The sequence below is a fragment of the Furipterus horrens genome, unplaced genomic scaffold (genome assembly GCF_987537825.1).
Source record: "Furipterus horrens unplaced genomic scaffold, mFurHor1.1.pri manual_scaffold_6, whole genome shotgun sequence".
Classification (NCBI taxonomy): domain Eukaryota; kingdom Metazoa; phylum Chordata; class Mammalia; order Chiroptera; family Furipteridae; genus Furipterus; species Furipterus horrens.
The window spans coordinates 81,193,877-81,213,797 of NW_028327176.1; the positions used below are offsets into that span (position 1 = coordinate 81,193,877).

Here is a 19,921-nt window from a genome sequence, read left to right on the forward strand (position 1 = left end):
AATAAAAATGGCAATAAATATCTATCAATAATAACCTTAAGTGTAAATGGATTAAATGTTCCAATCAAAAAACATATGGATATGAAAATATCACCTATATAAATGTTGTCTGCAAGAGACCCACCTCAGAACAAAGAGTCACACAGGTTGAAAGTAAAGGTAGGAAAAAAATATTCCATGCAAATGAAAACAAACAAAAAGCTAGGGTGACAATGCTTATTTATATCTGACAAAACAGACTTCAAAACAAAGGCCATAGTAAGATACAATGAAGGCAACTACATAGTACTATTGGGATTGATCCAACAAAAGGATATAATCCTGTAAACATATATGCACCCAATATAGAAGTACTTAAATATATAAAGAAAATCTTGGTGAACTTCAAAAAGAGAGATCAATAGCAATACAGTCAGAGTAGGGGACTTAACATCCGATGGTCATCAATGGATAGATCTTCCAAATAAAAGATCAGCAACGACATAGTGAGATCTTCCAGAGAAAAAATCAACAAGTACACACTGACCTTAAATGACACACTGAATCATATGGATTTGATTGATATTTGCAGAACATTTTATTTCAAAGCAACAGAATATACATTATTCTCAAATGCTCATGGAACATTCTCAAAGGTAGACCACATGGTAGAGCACAAAATAAGTCTGACCAAAATCAAGAAGACTGAAATCCTATCAAGCATCTATTGCATCACAATGGTATGAAACTAGGAATCAACTACAATTTTTAAAAAACTGAAAAACATTCAAACACATGGAAGGTGAATGTTAAGTTGTTAAACAATGAATGGGTTAACAATGATATCAGTAAGAATAAAAAGTTACAAGTGGAACAAGTGAAAATGAACACACAACAACCCCAAATCTATGGGACACAGGAAAAGCAGCCCTGAAAGGGAAGTTCATAGCATATAGGCCTACCTCAAGAAGCAAGGAAAATCTCAAATAAACTATCTAACACTACACCAAAAAGAACTAGTAAAAAAAGCAACAAATAAAAACCAGGAAAGTAGAAGGAAGGAATTAACAAAGATCAGAGCAAAAAAAATGACATGTAGACTAAAAGTACAATACAAAAAAATCAATGAAACCAAGACCTAGTTCTTTGAAATGATAAACAAGATTGATGAAACTTTAACAAGACTCATCAAGAAAAAAAAGTGAGAGGACCCAAATCAATTAAATCAGAAATGAAAGAGAAGAAGTAACAACTGACACCAAAGAAATACAACAGATTATAAGAAAATACTGTGAACACTATATGTCAAAAAATTGGACGATCTGGTCAAAATGTGTAAATTCCTAGCAATATACAATCTTCCAAAAATGAATGAGGAAGAATCAGAAAACCCTAATAGATTGATTACATAAATGAAATTACAGCAGTAATAAAAAAATTAAAAAAAAAAACAAACCTCCCAACAAACAAAAGTCCTGGAGTGGATGGCTTCACAGGAAAATTATATCAAACATTCAAAGAAGAACTATCACCTATCTTTCTTAACCTATTCCAAAAAATTCAAGAGGAGGGAACACTTTCAAGGTCTTTCTATAAGGTCAGTATTATCCTAATTTCAAAACAAGGTAAAGTCACAACAAAGAAAGAAAATTATAGGCAAATATCCCTGATGAATACAGATATTAAAATTCTCAACAAAATACTAGCAAACCAGATCCACCAATACATTAAAAATATTATATACCATGATCAAATGGGATTTATCCCAGGGATGCAAGGTTAGTGTGATATTTGCAAATCAAATGTGATACATCACATAAACAAAATGAAAGATAAAAATCACATAAGAGAAGAAAAACCCGTTGATAAAATCCAGCACCCATTTATGATAAAATCTCTCATCAAAGTGAGAATAGAAGGATCATATCTCAGCATAATAAAGACCATATATGAACAATCTACAGCCAACATCAAACTCAATGGGCAAAATTAAAAGTGTTTCCCTTGAGATCAGGACCAAGACAGGGATGTCCATTTTCACCACTCATATTCAACATAGTATGGGAAATCCTGGCCACAGCAGTTCAATAAGAAGAAATAAAAGGCATCCAAATTGAAAGGAGAAAGTAAAATTGTCATTGTTCACACATGATATGATATTGTATATAGAAAACCCTAACAACTCTACCAAAAATCTACTAGATCTAGTAAATGAATTTGGCAAAATAGCAGGATACAAAATTAATATTCAGAAATTAGTGGCATTTTTATACACCAAAAATGAACTATCAGAATGAGAAAGGAAGAAAACTACCCCATTTATTATTGCAACAAAAAAATAAGGTCCCTAGGAATACATTTAACCAAGGTAGTAAAGGACCTGTACTCTGAAAACTGTAGGACATTGAAGAATGAAATTGAGAAAGGTACACATAAGTGGAGGCATTTACCATGTTCATGTTTTGAAAGAATTAACATCATTCAAATGTCCATACTACACAAAGCAATCTATAGAGCTAACATAATTCCTATTAAATTAACACAGATCTAGAACAAATATTCCAAAAATTTATATGAAACTGAAAAGACTCCAGATAGCCTTAGCAATCTTGAGGAAGAACAAAGTTGGCGGTATCACAATACCTAATATCAAACTATACTATAAGGCCATGCTAGCCAAAACAGCCTTGTACTAGCATAAGAATAGGTATATAGATCAATGGACGAGAACAGAAAGCTCAGAAATCAAGACATACCTTTCTGTTCAATTAATATTTGATAAAAGATGTAAGAGTATGTAAGGAAGTAAAGACAGTTTCTTCAATAAATGGTGTTGGGAAAATTGGAAGAAACTTGTAAAGAAATTAAACTAGACCACCCCCTCACACAATACAGAAGAATAAACTCAAAATGGATAAAAGATCTTAAATGTAACATAATCCACAAAACCATTAAAAATCCTAGAAGAAAACATAGGCAGTAAAATCACAGGCATTTCTTGTAGCAATATTTTTGCTAATGTATCTCTTAGGGCAAGAAAAACAAAGGAAAAAATAAACAAATGGGACTACATCACACTAAAAAGTATCAGCACAGGGAAAAATAATCAACAAGAATGAAAAGAGAATCCACTGTTTGGGAGAATATATTTGTCAATTATACATCTTATAAGAGGTTAATTTCCAAAATATATAAAGAACTTATACAACTCACCACCAGGAAGAAAACAAGCTAATTTTTTTTTAATTGGCAAAGGACCTGAAAAGGCACTTCTCCAAATAGGACATCCAGATGACCAATAGACATATAAAAAGATGCTCAACAACACTAATTATCAGAGAAATACTAATTAAAACCACAATGATATATCACCTCATGCTGCCAGAATGGCTACCATAAATAAATCAACAAACAAAAAGTATCGGCAAAAATGTAAAGAAAAGGCAACTCTCATGCACTGTTAGTGGGAATGCAGACTGGTGTAGCCACTGTGGAAAACAATAGGGAGTTTTCTTTAAAAACTAAAAAAGGAACTGCCTTTTAAATCAGCAGTTCCATTCCTGGGAATATATCCTAAAAATCCCAAAATACCAGTTTAGAAGAATATATCCACCCTTATGTTCATAGCAGTGTTATTCACAATAGCCAAGATCCAGAAACAGCCCAAGTGCCCATCCATAGATGAGTAGATAATAAAACTGTGTACACTTACAGAATGGAATACTTCACCACAATAAAAAAGAAGGAATTCTTAAATTTTGTGACAGCATGGATGGACCAGGAGATTATTGTGTTAAGTGAAATAAGCCAGTCAGGAAAAGACAAATAGCATATGATCTCATTTATATGTGAAATATAATGAACCAAATTACAGGATGAAAAAAATAGAACAGAGGCATGAATACATGGAATAGTCTGACATCTGTTGCAGGGGAGAGCAAAGGGGTGGGCTTAATGAAAGAAGGTGAGAGGATTAGCCAAAGAGCATGTATGAATAATCCAAGGACACATACAACAGTGTGGTGATGGCCAGAAGGAAGATGTGGTAAGGGCAGGGGAAGGGGGAAGGTGGATAAAGGAATTGGGAAAATGGAGACATCTGTAATAGTATAAACAATAAAAATAAAGTAAAAAATAGTAAAAAATAAAAATTAATTAAAAAATAAAAAATAATAAAACTTCACTGAAGAGCACTGAAATGGAATAAAATTAATCCAGAAACATCATTTACAGAAGTGTGTTGGCTATTTATGCCAAATTCTGGCTGATCTTTAATTTTTTTTTTCATTTTTTTGAAGAGAAAAAAACAGTTACCATATTTACTGAGAAGTCAATATGGCCAAAATTGTTAATTATATACCATGCTAACTATCAAACCTCTTAATGACCATGCAAACATTTTATGCTCAGTTTCAGTGTTACTCATCAAGACAAGATTTTGTGTTTGGGATGAGAGAAAAGTGCTTGAATTTCTTCCTCAGGAGGACTGGGAAGGGACAAAGACCGGAGAAAAGGAGGGATGAATAAGGCAGCAATTAGGAAAAGTCCAAACCATCTCAGCTGCAACCTTGTCAATGAAAACCGTGTGTAGCCTACACAGGCTTCTTTTTCACCCTGTCAAACCAGCTGGTTACACAAACACACACTTTTCTTCTAAACAGTGCAGCTTAAGCCCCCTGGCTGCTGCGGTTCAGTGGATTGAGCATCGGCCTGCAAACCAAGTGTCACTGCTTCGATTCCCAGTCAGGGCACATAATTAGGTTGCACGGCAGGTCCCCAGTTGGGGGCGCAAGTGAGAGGCAACCACACAGTGATCTTTCTCTCCCTCTCTCCTTTCCCCTCTCTAAAAATAAAAGCAAACAAATAAATAAATTATTAAAAAATAAATATAAATAAATTTTTTTAAAAAAATGAATAAATAAACAGTGCAGATTAGCTGGATAAAGAGTGCTAGGCAAGGCCCTGGCCAGGTGGCTCAGATGGTTATAGCATCTTCCTGATACTCCATGACTGCAGGTATTGATCCCTGTCAGGGCACACACAAGAATCAGTCAATGGATGCACAAATAAATAGAACACCAATCTCTCTCTCTCTTTCTCTCTCTCTCTCTCTCTCTGTGTGTGTCTGTCTCTCTCTCTCCCCCCCCCACCTCTCTCTCTCTTTCTCTTTCTTTCTCTTCCTTCCTCTCTCTAAATAGACAAGCCTAGACTTGCTCTGTGCTTCAACCTTCACTGTCAAAACTGGCCAGGCAGGGCTCCCCACTGTCTCCAGGATAAAACCCAGGTCACTGGATGTCACTTTCCAAATCCACCTTGATCTCCCTTGACCCTCTCTTTTTGAACATTTCCCACCTGGCCCTTGATGCTTCTTTGGCTTGAGTCAAATAACACACCAGTTCCCTTGACAGTTCCTCTAGCTCAGTTCCCTCCTTCCCATCCTTTCAGGCCCACTCTAAGTCCTGTATACCTCTTCCAGAATGTGTTCTAGGGTCTTCCCACTCCTCCAACCAGGGGAAACAGGCAACCATCTCCCTTACTCTGACCCTGGTGCTTCTCTTCCCCCTCCAGAGAGCAATGGCAACCCCCACCTTGTATTGCTTGAGTTCTCTCCCCTGGTACAATCCAACGATGAAAGGTAGCCTTTTTCCCATTAGCCTGAACAAAGCAGATGTTTAAATATGTGCCAAATGAGTGAAAGTGGTTAAATTTACACTACAGTTGACCCTTGAACAACACAGGTTTGAACTGCACAGGTACACAGAGTTTTTCAATAAATACTGTAAATATATGTTATCTTGCTTATGACTTTCTTAACAACATTTCTTTTATCTAGCTTTATTGTAATAATACAGTACATAATACATAAACATACAAAATATGTGTTAATCACCTGTTTATGTTATTGGTAAGGCTTCCGGTCAACAGTAGGATATTAACAGTTAAGTTTGTGGGGAGTCAAAAGTTATACACAGATTTTCAGCTGTGTAAGGGTCAGTGCCCCTAGCCCATCATTGTTCATGAGTCAACTGTGTTTACGCCTACTGTGCCTTAGACATTTCAAAGCACACTGACAAGATAGAGAGCCTTTGATAAATTGCAACATTTTCTCGGAAATGGACATAAATTCTGCTGGGGAGGATTTGGCAGTCACTCAGGACAGCCTTGTGCTAGTCAGCTTCATGTTTACTTGGTAATTTACTGAATTTATGACTGTCCACTTCCTGGGTCAGTGTTTCTCAACTCACCTTATTATATACCAGATGCACAGTATAATCTCCTGGAGAGTCTTTTTTTAATCCCTGTGCCCAGACTCCAGCCCAGACAAATCACAACAAAAGCTCGGGGGCAAGCGGCATCAGTATTTTTTAACCCTCCTCAGGCGATTCCAATATACTGATAACTGCTGATCACAGAGGGTGGTCAAAGTCAGCAAAGTTTGCTCTGTTTGTATGTAACTGAGTGCATTCACTAATGCCTACCTTCTCTACTCTTTCCACATCTACATTTTTTACTTCCCTATGAACCTAGTTTCTGTACACTTAAGTCACAGTACCTTATAAAATGTCTTAAAAACTTTATCCAGGAAAACAAATGTTTAGAACTCTGATCTTGCAGTTAAATAAATCTCAGAACTTGAGGTTGATGATAAATATTCAAGCACGGTTGAGTGATATTGGGTGTAATTTCCCATATTATTACAACAGTAAAAATGTAACTTCCCCTTTTCCCTATGAGTCACCCACTGAATTAATCTGGAGAAATGCTTAAACCTTGGGGAAGATCTACTCAAAAAAGGTAGTCATGGAACGTTCTATGAGGTTTTTGAAGTCAACTAAGTCTAAGTACACATTCTATCACCACTGACTATAAATCATCTAGTTTCCCTCCAGGAAAGAAATCCTGTGAATCTTTGCTAAAAGTTTCACAGATTGTCCTCTTTTTGATATTTTTTTTGTTTGTTTCCAGCTTTTTAAAAATATAATTGACATATAACATTGTATAAGTTTAAGGCTTACATGTGTTGATTTGATACATTTATATATTGCAATATGATAGTATTAGCTAACACCTCTAGCATATCACAAAATTACCACTTTCTTTTTGCCATAAAAACACTTAAGGTCTACTCTCTTTGCAATTTTCTAGTATATGATGCAGTATTATTAACTATAATCACCGTACTGTACATTAGATTCTCAAACTTGTTAATGTTATAAGTGGAAGTTTATACACTTTCACCAACATCTTCCCATTTCCCCTACTCTCTGTCTGGCTTATTTCATATAGATTAATGTCTTCATGTTGTTGCAAATGGCAGGATTTCCTTCTTCCTCATGACTGAATAATATTTCATTTTATACACACACACACACACACACACATACACATACATATAACTATACAAGGAGGTACCAAAAAAATTGGAATTACCTTCTGGAGGGCAGGCCCCTTGTAGTACAGGCTTCCCCCGCTAGGTGAGTGTTCTAGGAACCCATCTGTATCAGTGTACCAGGTGACTGAAGTTTAAACATGTAAGAATAAATACACAATTTTTAATAAACAAATTCCAGGTTTTGGGGCTCCCCCTCTTATATCACATATTTATTTATCCATTGACAGACACTTAGGTTATTGTTTCCAAATCTTGGCTATCGTGAATAATGCTGCAGTGAACATGAGAATGCAGATCTCTCTTTGAGATCCTATTTTCATTTCCTTCAGATAAATACCCAGAAGTGGGATTGCTGGATTATAATGTAGTTCTCTTTTAATATTTTGAGGACCTTCCACACTGTTTTCCATAGTAACTTACCAATTTACACTCCCACCAATAGTGACAAGGGTTTTTATTTTTCTACACCTTTGCCAGCACTTATCTCTTATATTTTTGATGTATGGATTATTATTTAACAAATAGGAGATACTGTTTATGAAACCAGGTTTCTCCTACCTACCTCAGGCAGGATCTGTTTAATCATTCCAGATAAATATCTATGGAGTCCCTATTATACTTGAATTTGTACTTTATTATTATATGCATTTCACTTGTATTGATTTTAGGTTAAAGATTATCTACTAGCCATTTCAGAGGCTGGAAAGTAACCCTTGCATATAATATGTTTTTTAAAAAACTAGCTTATAGTTAACATGTGCCAGTTTGAATAAAAAATTCCTATCAAAGGGGATGGAAGGGAGCCTTATTCATGGGCTTCACATGAACAAACTGAGAAAGTTTAGCACTCATACTGATCTGACTGTTCCAACCACATTTGAAAGAGAACTATTCCATAAACTAGTGCCACCCTCCTATGAGTCCCCTTATCATTTTAGCACAATGAGATGTAAAGAGGTATATGGGGGTCCAGCAGACCCATGTCCAAATCCTGACTCTTATTAATTTGCTACAATCTTAAGAAACTGCTTGTTATCTCCGGACCTCAGTTTCCTTCATGACAACTTGAACATAATAAAACTGGTGTAAGGAATATAGGGAATGTCTGAGAAGTACCCAGACATCTCCAGGAGAAGATGGATGACTGCGGGGAGGCCTATCACTGTTAGTACCTTCGGGATAAGATAGCTGCTGATCAGCCTAGAGTGAAGATGTCAAGGGCCAACAAATGAAATTGCGGGTAATAAAAGGTCTAAAAAAGTTGTCTCGGGATTTCTGGTCAAGCTCTACCCTCTCAATAACTCCGGGAATAGAATTAGGAAAGCAACATCAATCTTTGGGGAATTAACTCATGGCTTTGGAATGTGTTGGTTTTGTGGCTCATGTTGAAATATATTGTTAGCATAAATGACTGAGCAGCTACAGTCATTAAAAGCCACATTGCTAATCTCAGTCAAGAAGGGCCTCATTGTCAAGAAGTTCAACATGTTGAGAAAAAAAGATGGCATAATTTATAAACGCATTCACTTCTGATACTTTCCCCTCAAATTATTAAATAAGAGGTAAACTTTCACAAAAGACACAAACATGCCATCGCCTAGTTCTATAGAAATGTCATCATTTATTTGTTCATTAATTCAGGCTACATCTGAAGGCTTCAGACATCAAACTTGCTTAAGTCCTCACTGAAATTTCAGTCTTTGAAGCTAGTCATACCATTGTCATGGACAGACAGAACGCAGATATAGGAAAACCAAAAGCCTAAAAGTCTGTGAATCCTAAAATATTTATATCAATTATGGTTAGCACAGGCACATTTCAAGTTTTATAAATATGTTTTGGGACTTTTCTTTTGAAAATATTCATTTGAAACCCTCTTTTACCTATCATTATCACTTAATGCTGTGTTCCCTTGGGCAATTCTGTCTGGGTTGAGCACATAAAATTCACCTGTAGAATCCCTTCTTCTTAGAAGCAAACCCTGCCCTTTTTCCCCTGGACCAACAGGCAAAGCTCCCTGGGGTGTTAATTGACCTCAAAGCATTCCCACTTTCTGCCCAGATATTCCTCCATCCATGAAAACCTGCATAACTTACCACCTCTTCTGGGGCAGCAGTTCCTGAGGTGTTTATCTCAGACACCACACACATGCACACACACACTAATACCCACTCTGCTTTGACCACAAATGACATAGATGGGCCTGAGTGCCCCTGTGTTTCTTCACAAGATGGAAGCACCTCTCAGCTTAGAGACTTACCCAAAGCACCCAAGGTTGTGGTCCAGCTCACACCCTTTCTGCAGGGCCCTCCAATGTTACAGACTGGTAAAACAAAGCAACTCTGAAATAATGGAACCAGAAAAGCCACAGGGAAAGAGGATGCACAGTAGATTGAGATCCTCTCCTGAAGGCCTTCCCAAGACAGTAAGGCTTAGGAATTTTGCTCTATCCTAGAGCACACAGAACTATAGCCTCCAAGTTCAGGGGTCAGTCCTAGCTCCACCCTTTGTCCACTCTGTGGTCTGGAGCAAAGTTCTTATTTCTTCAGCTCTAGATTTATATAATAACCCTTTCCACACCTCCAGAGAAGGATGTAGGAGACACTACCACCCCAAAGGCTCCCAACACCACCAAGCAGATTCCCCAGGCAGAATTGCATGTGCCCCGCACTATAAAGTCAGAGTTATCATCTGAAGCACAGAAGTGACCTAGCCCTCTCTTCTGTCCCCTTCCTGTCTTCCTTTTGGTTGCCAACATTTGATTCTGTCTCAAAACTAGACTGTAAGCTGCTTTGCCTTTTCTTCATCTTTGTCTCTTCCTCTTACCACCTGTAGTACCCTGCACACACAAGGCTTAGTCCAGAGTGAACACTCTATAATAACTTGTCCAAATGATCAATCTATTTAGTAATGCATGAGATTATGAATGAGAAAGGCATTTATAAACTAAGTCTTATTTCTGAGAGAGGCAGAATATATTTTTGTGGAATGTCTCCATAGCCATATTTAGGCAAAGTTTTTGTCACTTGTCACAAACACAGAAATTTAGGGATGGACAACAGAGTGCCATGTCCTGGGTGCTAGACTTATACCAAATGTTACCCCTGCTATGACCTTTTGCAGCAACTACAATGACATCCCCATTGCTTGTGCATGGAAGCTGTGGCTCCTTAATATCATGCAATGAGCATTTACGTTCTATGAAGTAAGGCTTTACCAACTCCCAGCCTGAGACTGGAGCTACCTAAAATCTAGAAGAAAATCCCAAGTCCTTGTTATGGTTCCAAATGTCCACAGTGATCTGGCACCTGTCTCTGTCTCCCACTTACTGCACAGCCTTAGGCAGACCCTCTTTCTGCTCCTCCAACACTGCTCTAATGCTGCTGTTCCCTCTGTCATTGGCCTATCTGCTCAGACCTCATCCCTCTCGACTGCAATACCCTATCACCAGGCTAACTTAGGGCTCAGCTCATTGGTCACTGACTTGGCAGCCATCTCTCTCTCTCAACTGTGTACCACGCGTGCTGCTGTCTAGCTGTTTTCTGTGACCCCTGCAGCCAGCAGCCAGATCCTCATTCCCCACTGTGGCACCCCACAGCTGAATACACAGCCAGGGTTTAAAAAACAATCATTGAGCAAACCAAAAGTTATAATCACAAATAGTTTTAAAATAATCTCAATATCTACACACCTATTAGAATGGCCAAAATGCAGAACACTGACGAGCAATGACCAGAATCTGGAGCAACAGGAATTCTTATTCATTGCTAGTAGAACAGTAAAATATAGAGCCAGTGTGAAAGACAGTGTGCTGGTTTCTTGCAAAACTAGATACAGTCTTACCCTACAACCTGGCCATCACACTCTTTGGTATTTTCACAAAGGAGTTGAAAACTTATGTCCACACAAAAACCTGCACGTGGATATTTATATAAGTATTATTCATAATTTCTAAAACTTGGGAGCAAACCAAGATATTCTTCAGTAGGTACATAATAAACTATAGTACATCCAGACAGTAGAATATTATTTAGCCATAAAAAATCAGACAGGAAACTTAAATGTATATAACTAAGTGAAATAAGTCAAACTGGAATGGCAACATACTATATGAATCCAATTTTACAATCCGTCGGCCGTCGTCGGCAGCCGTCCGTCTCGAGAGACGATGGCGTAGCTTCCTGAGAGTCTATCTGCACCGCCGAGAATGGCTGTGCAGTCCGATTCGGGAGTGACAATCCCTGCCGCACTTGGTACAGGTGAAGGCAGATGGCCGTTGTTGCTGCTGTTGACGCTGCTTCCGCCTCGATCTTTTCTGGACCGCCTCCTCGTTGCGCGCAGCCTCTGCGCGTGACGTACCTTGCCTGACCGCGAGCCTCCAGGCTAGGCGGTCGTCTGCTTGAACTTCCCATGTGTTGAGATTGATGGAGCATTGTGTCATGTCCTTTTTGCAGATGTCTTTGAACCGCAGTTTTGGGCGCCCTGTCATCCTCTTGCCTTCTGCTAGCTCGCCGTAGAGGAGGTCTTTGGGGATACGGCCTGCATCCATTCTTTTGACATGGCCGAGCCACCTGAGGCGTCTCTCACTAAGAACTGCATGCAAACTGCTCATATTGGCTCGCTTCAGCACCTCGGTGTTGGGGACCTTATCCTGCCAGGCGACATGCAGGACGCGTCGCAGGCACCTCATGTGGAAGCTGTTGAGTTTCCTTTCGTGCCTTGCGTAGGTGGTCCACATCTCGCTGCCATAGAGGAGAGTGCTGAGTACGCAGGCTTGGTAGATGCGCAGTCTGGTTTTCTCAGTGAGGCTGGAATTGTTCCACGCTCGCCGGTTCAGTTTGGCCATAACTGTGGCTGCCCTGGCGATTCTCCGGTTGACCTCCAAGTTGACTGACAGAGAGCTCGAGATGGTGGACCCGAGGTAAGTGAAGTCGTTGACAACCTCCAGGGTGTGTCCGTCGATGGTGATGCATGGGGGAGTCCCCGTGCCTTGAGCCATAACATTCGTCTTCGTCAGGCTGATGGCTAGTCCGAACTCCTTGCATGCGTGGGAAAGGCAAGTGACTAGCTGCTGGAGTCCCTCTTCGGAGTGTGATGTCAAAGCTGCGTCGTCGGCGAAGAGCATCTCACGGATGAGCACCTCTTTGACTTTGGTCTTGGCTCGTAGACGGGCCAGGTTGTAGAGCTTGCCATCGGATCTGGTGTGAATGAAGACACCCTCGCTGCAGTCCTTAAAGGCGTATTGGAGGAGCATGGAGAAGAAGATTCCGAACAGCGTAGGCGCGAGGACGCAGCCCTGCTTTACTCCGCTGCTGACTGGGAAGGCCTCAGAGGTTGCGCCGTTGTAGGACACCGTGCTGTGCATGTTGTCGTGAAAGGACATGACCACAGCAAGCAGATGTGGTGGACAGCCAATCTTCCGTAGCAAGCTGAAGAGTCCGCTTCGACTGACCAGATCAAACGCCTTCGTGAGGTCGATAAAGGCGAGGTAGAGTGGTTTATGCTGCTCGTGACACTTCTCCTGCAGCTGGCGTAAGGAGAAGATCATGTCCACTGTTGATCGGCCAGCTCTGAAGCCACACTGGGACTCTGGGTAGACGCGGGAAGCAAGGGTCTGCAGGCGGGCAAGGGCGACCCGGGTGAATACTTTGCCGACGACGCTGAGGAGAGAGATGCCCCGGTAGTTGTTGCAGTCGCTGCGGTCTCCTTTGTTCTTGTACATGGTGATAATGTTGGCGTCTCTCATATCCTGGGGGATGTAACCCTCCTTCCAGCAGAGACAGAGTAGATGGTGGAGCGGCTGTAGCAGGACTGGTTTCCCGCTCTTTAGGATTTCTGGAGGGATTCCGTCGCTTCCTGGTGCTTTCCCGCAAGCGAGGCGGTCGATGGCTTTGCCGAGCTCTGCCGCAGTAGGTGGGGTGTCTAGCTCCTCCATGACTGGTAGGTCTGGGATGGCGTTAAGAGCAGTGTCTGTTACGGTGTTCTTCGTTGCGTACAGCTCGAGGTAGTGCTCGGTCCACCGCCGCATTTGCTGTTCCTGGTCAGTGATGACCTCACCTGTCTTGGACTTAAGGGGGGCGATCTTGGAGGGGATTGGGCCTGTTGCCTTCTTGATACCCTCATACATTCCTCGTGCGTTGCCTATATCGGCGGCTTCCTGAATGCTTCTGCACAGGTTTAGCCAATAGGTGTTGGCACAGTGGCGGGCGGTCTTCTGGACTTTGTTCCTGGCAGCCCGTAGAGCTTGAAGTGTACTGGGAGTGGGCGTGACCTTGTAAGCCAGTAGGGCCTTCCTCTTAGCCTCGATCACGGGTTCCATTTCTTCCCAGTGAGCCTCGTACCAGTCAGCGTTCTTCCGCTCTTTCTTCCCGTAAGCAATAATGGCGGAGTTGTATATGACGTCGCGGAGACGTGGCCAATTGGATTCGATAATGTCATCTGCCGCCATTCCCTCGCCGAGTGCATCTTCCATCTTGTTGATGAATTGCTGGGTCTTAACTGGGTTGCTGGCACAACTGGTGTTGATGCGTGGGCGACCCTTCATCTTGGAGTGGTGCAACTTCTTCGGCATTATGCGCACCTTGCTCTGTAGCTTCAGTTTCACAATTTTACAATATTCCAGAAGATAAAACTATGGAGACAGTGAAAAGACAGGTGATTGCCAGGTTAATAGGCAGAACAAAGAAGACTTTTAGGGAAGTGAAACTACTCTGTATGATACTATAATGATAGACACATGTCATTATACATTTGTCCAAACCCCAAGAATGTACAACACCAGGAGTGAACTCCACTGTAAGCCATGGACTTTGGGTGATTATGATGTGTCAGTGCAGGTTCATCAATTGTAATAAACATGCTGCTCTAAGGAGGCAGCCATATGGATAATGGGGGAGGGGGGTTATATGTGTGGAGTCAGGTAGTACATCAGAATTCTCTGTACCTTCCTCTCAATTTTGCCATGAGCCTAAAACTACTCTTTAAAAATCCCCAGTCATAATATGAAATATGAAAATTTCAAAAATACATTGAGTTAACCTCTTCCCCTATTAAGATCACCAAAGTTTAATAAAAGCCAGTTTGCTAGCATACTGTGTTAACAAGCACATAGGGAAGGAACATTCTCTCAAACATTTCTGGTGGAGGTGTTAATTGATATAACCTGCTGGGGGATGGGTTGGCCATTTTTTAATAAATATCAAAATCACAAATGCACATAGCATTTGACCCAACAATTCCACTTCTAGAAATTTAGTCAACAAATAAACTTGCAAATACTTCTGCAAAATAACATGAGCAAGGCTATTTGTCATTGCAACATTGGCAGTAATAGTGCAAGATTGTAAATAGTGAAAGAGTCCATCAAAAGTTTCAAAATGCCACTCATTAGATACACATATGAAACAAATACTGAGGTATGTACACCATTAATGCGTGTGATGGTTAATTTTATGTGTCTCCTTGACTGGGCCATGGATGCCCAGGGAGCTGGTCAAACATTTTCTGGATGTATCTGTGAGGATGTTTCTGGGAAAGATTAGAATGTGAATTAGTGAACTGAGTAAAGCAGATGGCCCTCTCCAATGTGGGTGGGAATCACCCAATCTGCTGAGAGCCTAAGTAGAGCAAAAGAGCAGAAGAAGGTTGAATTCACTCTGCCTGACTGATTAAGCTGTGATATCAGTCTTCTCATTCCCTCAGCACTCCTGGTTCTTAGGCCTTCAGACCTGGACTGGAATGTCCACCATGGGCTCTTCAGTTCCCAAACCTTGGAAATACACAACTGGCTTTCCCACATCTACAGCCTGCAGGTGGCCAGTTGTGGAACTTTGCACTTTTAATAATTGCATGAGCCAAAACCTTAAAATAAATTCCTTCCTATAGAGATACATACTCATATCCTATCAGTTCTGTTCTCTGGGGACCCTGATTAATACCGGTGGAAGGAAATACAAGAAAATATGAACAATGGTTACCTACTGGTAAGAGAAAGGGGAAGAGATGGCTGGGGAAAAGACAGAGAGACTTCACTGAATAGTCTTTTAAATTGTGTGATATCTATTCAAAAGTAAATAAACCACGTGGTATCTTTTTTATTTTTTTAAGTTTAATTCCAAAATCTTACTGAAAAGTTTAAGAGAAAAATAAATAAAATACAATTTTAAATTAGATTCTTATTTCCATTTTATAACTGGAAAAACTAAACAAAGAGAAGATAGGAAAGTTGCCCAGGAGAAAAGGAAGCTGGGCCTCCACTTCCAAGTTAGCACTCCCCATACTTTATCCCAACCCCTTGGACATATTCCTAGGACTTCCTTGGAGAAAAATTGGGGGCTCAAAATATGAAGTGTAAGGAAAGTGTCCACACATATTTTAAACACTCATCATGTCTGGATTGACATGGTAAATTGGATGGTCCTGCCAGGGAGCATCTGGCCTGAATATCAATTGCAGGAGCCGTGTCCTACTGGCCCATGTAGGTTCAAGAAGACTGAGGCTCCAGTGCATCCCTGTAACCTCCAAGTAAGGGGATGCCTTGGCTGAGTTTCCAGGCTCAGCACCTCCAAATACAGCAGCACTGGATGGAAGAACCAAGCACATCAATACTCAAATGTCCAGACCAGTGTAGCCCATAAATTGGAAATTTAAATAGGCTTGATGTAGATTAATGGTTTCTTCATTCTTAGCTGCCATCTTTGGGCCACTCACTGAAACTCTCAGAGTCTCAGTATATTTTGTTGTAAAGCTGGAATAATAATAACAATCTTTCAAGTTTGTGAGAAAGATTAGTAGAGATAAGGGATTTAAAGAACCCAGAATAGTGCATGCTCCTTAGTGGAAGTGCAATAAATAATGACCATATTATATACCTAAGTGAAAAGCATGAACATCACCAGCCATTCCAAAACCATGTGTTATTGTCTCTCCAGCTCAGTCAGTCCTACCCTAACCAATACATAGACTCCAAAGTAGACTATTTACATCATATATTCCAGCTGTACAGCAGTTACTGGTGTGACTTGGGCAAATCAGGTCTCTGTGCTTCACTTCCTTAATCTGAAAAATTAGATAATAATACTGACTACCTCCTCTATAAGACACTTAGAATCAGGTCTCACACATAATATTAAATTAACCATCATCATTATTTATTCAGTACCAAATTTAAACCATTGAGAAATGTCAGTTTGGTCCTGATTTTAACAGCCTAACACTGAGCTGAGGATCAGAGTAAAATGCTGTACTCACTGTAAAGCTTTTCACACTCATACCAAGTCCAAGAGATTTGTACATGCCAAAGCTATGGTCTCCAGTTTCCTGGATCCACCCACACTTTGTATTTATTTGCCTAATATCCATTAAGAGCTTTAAAAATTTACTCAATAGAAACAGAAATCAACCCAAACTAAACAAACAAATTAATCAATTTGTCCTCCAGAAAATCTCCATTTTCAAAATCTTCTGTAATCCCTTTTTGGGATAGTCCTGTCTTTGCAGAATTAGGTTAAAATGTTCCTAGGTCCCTTCTGTTGACTCATTGAAGAAACACTTACTGAGCCCCCAGAGAATGTCAGACCCCAAACCAGCTCCTGTATAGAGAAACACACATAAAACCAGTCAGAGCAAAGCAAGTGGATGATGACAATGTGATATAAGAGTGGCATGTGTCCTCTATGCCAGTAAGATAAATAAGCCACGAAATAAAAAACATTTTTAATGTAAGCTACTTCTATGTGCTGCTGGAACACACCAAACACTATTGCTGAATCTAAGAACCAAGAAATATGTTGTAATACACACTCACAACTTTACAAGTTTAGAATTAAAAGATATTGTCAGAATTTCAGTAGTCAGCTCTCCAAACACTATATACTTTATAATGTAGAATATAAATAAACTTCATAGTGACAATCATAGTAATAGTAGCATTTTGTGTTTTTACTTTTTCTATTTCCTCTATCTTGTCTCTTTATGTTTCCAGAGGTGGAAAGTCAGTTCTTATCTCTAAATTTTAAAGATAAAAAAGGAGATAAAATCATAAATACTTAGGTTTTCCCTTGGTTGTTCAAATGGTAAAAAGTCAGATCAAAAGCATCTGATTCTCTCAAACTCAGTAGACTTGCCTAGCAACATCAAATGAGGTCAAAGGGCTCAGAAATCAGGTTGCCATAAGTTACTGTAAGAGGCACTTGCTTTGCTATGGAATAGCCAAAAAGACAAGAAACTGAACCAAAAGGAGCCAGATGAGAAGCCAGAAGATTTTACAAATGATTTTGTTATAGCAAATTAAGACAACAAAGTAGCCATGCCAGTTATCAGATTACTATTATTTTTTAATGTTACAGCTCAATGTTGGTGACAGTGTGGGAAAATGGTATTCATACCATGCTAGAGGGAATATAAATTAATAGCACTTTCCTAAATTAATTTAATAGCAAGTATCAAGAGCTTCAAAACTGCTCGTGCCCTTCGGCCCCACAATTCCATCTTGGGAAATGGTCGCAAGAAAATAATCTGGAAGTGATGCAAAGTTTTTTCTACAAAGATGTTAGTTTTAGTAATGTAAATAATAGAAAAGAATGCAATACATACCAACAAGAGTGAATAATTTATCTGTACAATGGTGTTTAAAAGCATTTGTAGAACGAAAATCATTAACACAGTGAGATGTTCATAATATGTAAGGGAAATAGGTAATAAAAGAGCAGGTACAGTACAAGAATGTTTTCTCAAAATGTAAATGTGTTAAGAGAAAAAACATAATCACCAAAATATTAACTGTGTTTACCTCACAAAGACTTTTTTTTTCATTTAAAAAATATTTCAATTACAGTTGACATTCAATATTATTTTCTAATGATTTAAGGTACCAGGCAGATAGATGCTAGACTTACCAGGGGGACAATTTGTAAATTATATAAATGTCTTACTACTATGATGTACAATAATAGGTTTTTATTTTTCATCTTTTTAACTTATCTATAGGTATTCTCTTTTAGTTTCATTTTCGACATTGAACATGTGCTGTTCATGTATATTTTCTAAGGATTTGTTTCAGAAGTGGGTCTTAGCCAGTTCTTCACCACACCTGTCAAGTTTTTCTCCTAAGTAAGCTAATAGGCAGGTACCCAAAGGGTTTGAGGGTTAAAAGGTTAACAGCTGCAGGTTGATCTGAGAAAGGCCACTAGTATCTTTTTAAATTTATCCCCAGTACCAGGAAGGTCAAATTCATCTCAAGAAGTGTTTTCTGCTCCTCTGGGCAGCACTGTCCTCTTCCTCAGCCCATATAATCCACACATTATAGTGAACATGCTCAGTCTCTAACACACACATAGTCTCCAGTCACCTGGGGGTGAATACTGTAATTTCCCAAACTACCTGGTCACTGGCTGTATCTTTCAAAACATCCTCCCCACCCCCATCCAGGTCTTCCCACCCTCAGAGTCACAGTACAAACTAGAATTTTGCATAAAAGCAAGGAATTTTAGGCTTAATTAAATTAAATTGTAAAGTTCATTTTGTTCTTTTTGTTTTCTTATTTTCTTTCTTGATTCTGCCATATTTGGTCCCATTTTCTTATTCTTTCCCACAACAGAATTGATAAAAATTATGGAGGTCAAGAGTGTCCAATAAGAAATACAAGGCAGTGTTTATCAACCACTAAGAGAGTGCACAGCCATCCTTATAAGGGTCACATTTGTAAGACCACTAAAAAAACTACTCATGCTTTTAAGATCACATTTTAAGTCCTTATTGAAGGGAGCAGGTACCAGTCTTGCTAACACAATACATTGTAACTTCAAATGCAGCCAGTGAATGTTTATAGTATTGCAATGCCTTCAGTCAAAGACTGTGGTAGATTCGTCGGCAGCCGTCCGTCTCGAGAGACGATGGTGTAGCTTCTTAAGAGTCTATCTGCACCGCCGAGAATGGCTGTGCAGTCCGACTCGGGAGTGACACGGTATCTGTCTCCTCCCGTGTTGAATCGACATCTTGTGATGACGCTGGAGTGTCCTCTCCAGTGAAGCTGAAGCTACAGAGACTGGGCAGGGTGATATGGAGGGTCTGCTGTTGCCCATGCAGCAGACCCCCCCTCTCTTCGCAGCTGAAGGGTCCAAGGGAAAGACGGAGTCAATACAGCTTGGCTTCAGGTGCGCCGCAGGAGTTGCCGGTGTTGACTACAACGTCAAACCGCCTTAGGGACTCCGGCTCCGGATTTTCTGTCGGGGTTTACTCCCTTAGCCTTTCCCCTGAAGAGGTATGCCACAAGGCAGCGGAGGTTTTTTGGAGTCAGAGTTTTCCTTCTCTGTGTGGTAGATTATGCCCCTCTAAAGCTAGAGAAGCTTAATGGAGAGTGATAAAATAAATCTTAATTCTAACATCAGCAACAAACAGTATTTTAATAAGAGTTTATTATAATACCCTTCAATTAAACCTCACAATTTACAAAAAATCACATAAGTATTTATGGTTTATAAGTAGTGGAAAGTAATAACATATATTTTCCATGTGAGTATATTGCATGATTAATCTTTGATAGAATAAAAC

At 39.7% G+C, this 19,921-nt stretch overlaps 1 protein-coding gene across 1 annotated transcript in view; it reads right to left on the reverse strand.

The window, feature by feature from the left end:
- Window positions 1-9,782, reverse strand: part of IL1R1 (interleukin 1 receptor type 1) — a 116,077-nt gene extending 106,295 nt beyond the window's left edge. The window contains exons 1-2 of the mRNA XM_090281879.1: window positions 9,633-9,782; window positions 7,411-7,496 (exon numbers count right to left, since the gene is read on the reverse strand). The gene's annotated coding sequence lies outside the window, so the exon portion shown is untranslated. The remainder of the gene's footprint in view (window positions 1-7,410; window positions 7,497-9,632) is intronic.
- Window positions 9,783-19,921: the final 10,139 nt, after the last annotated feature.